General features: G+C 48.7%; 1 protein-coding gene across 3 annotated transcripts in view; it reads left to right on the top strand.

Annotated features, from left to right (window-relative positions):
• Nucleotides 1-1,628, top strand: part of LOC101994982 (Golgi pH regulator) — a 40,607-nt gene that overhangs the window by 31,218 nt on the left and 7,761 nt on the right. The window lies entirely within an intron of this gene.

The following is a 1,628-nucleotide window of genomic DNA, read 5'->3' as shown; positions in this document are numbered from 1 at the left end:
ATTTCTTATTTTATACTATTCTCTAATGCCTGTGGGCACTGATTATTTCTTATTTTATACTCTTCCGTAATGCCTGTGGGCACTGATTATTTCACCTCAACTCCAGTTTTCAGCTTAGAATAGAAGCCAGTTTTTATAATGCGCACTAAAACTTAAGTACAGATAAATTCCAAGATTGCTTCTGTAGGTCATACTTGTTTTCTGCTCTTGCCAGTCTGGCTGTCCCTCAGTGATCTGATTTATCCATTGTGTATTGATTTCTCTGCCTCTGACTCAGCTGTGTCCATGCATGTCCTGTGGTTGTAGGGAAAAGGCTGAGTTCATGGTCTGGTTGGGTGAGTTTCCCACTGGGGCAGTTTGTACAAAGAACAGCTTTGTCAGCCCGTTAGCTCATTTTGATCAGTGCCGGTGAGTGGGGGCTTTGAATCACTGGCGCTAGAGTCATCGCACTCACAGGATGCTCTCGAGTCTGATGCATCCTGTGAGAGAGCGCAGAGCTGCAGCCTCTAGGGAGCATGCCACCTGTTGAGCAGCTGCATTCAGCTGCAGTAGGCATGTACCGAGCTGTGTGCATTTTAAATGCACAGCTTGGTAAGTTTTGAACCAGGTACACCTGTACCATAGCTGCTACTCTATTCAGATAGAGAAAACCCCTCACGGTCAAATTTCCGTGCACACCCAGAATGCTCCCTCCCATCTCCACTCCTGAGGCGGCAGCTAGTCTTTCTTTTCTGTCACAGTGTATTAGTCTGTATTTTCTAGATGTTTATGTAGATGTAACCAAACAGTGCGCATACTTTTTCTGCCTTGCTTTTGTCTGTTTTCTATCTTCAGCCTGATTGTTGGACTGTTGCAGTGTTACTGTGTGTACAGTAATTTGTTCCTTCTTACTGCTGAGCAGGATTCTGTGGTGTGGCTGTGCCACAGTTTGCAAACCCATCCTCCAATAGTAGACATCTCGTTGTTTCCCGTTTGGGGACGTCACATGTGTGCCGTGAACACACACATACACAAGCCTGTGTGTGGACATATGTACTCTTTTCTCTTAGGCAGACACGTTAGGGTGGGGCATCTGACTAATGTGACAGACACATGCTTCACTTTTAAACTTGGTTGTTAAGAAGTCGCTTGCTCAGGTGCACCTGTGGAGGTCAGAGGACAACTTTGAGGCTGTCCTCTTCCCACCTCCATGCGGGCGGGGATTGAACTCGTGTAGTCAAACCTGAGAAGCAAGCGTAACCCAGTAGCTGTTGATGTTTTCAGAGTTGTACAACTATCACCATAGTCAGGTTTGAACATTCCTACCAAACCAGAACCATTACCTCAGTCAAGTACTGAACATTTTTATTAAACCTGAAAGAAGTCCCAGGTTCACTAGCAGTCATGCAGCGTGTGTGCTCCGGTCCCCGTGCCCCGGTGTCAGGCGGCATGTGTGCTCCGGTCCCCATGCTCACAGTGTCAGGCGGCATGTGTGCTCCAGTCCCCATGCTCACAGTGTCAGGCGGCATGTGTGCTCTGGTCCCCGTGCTCACAGTGTCAGGCGGCATGTGTGCTCCGGTCCCCGTGCCCCAGTGTCAGGCAGTATGTGTGCTCCGGTCCCCGTGCCCCGGTGTCAGGCGGCATGTGTG

The sequence above is a fragment of the Microtus ochrogaster genome, chromosome 21 (genome assembly GCF_000317375.1).
Source record: "Microtus ochrogaster isolate Prairie Vole_2 chromosome 21, MicOch1.0, whole genome shotgun sequence".
NCBI lineage: Eukaryota > Metazoa > Chordata > Mammalia > Rodentia > Cricetidae > Microtus > Microtus ochrogaster.
This window is presented reverse-complemented; position numbering and strand designations above follow the sequence as displayed.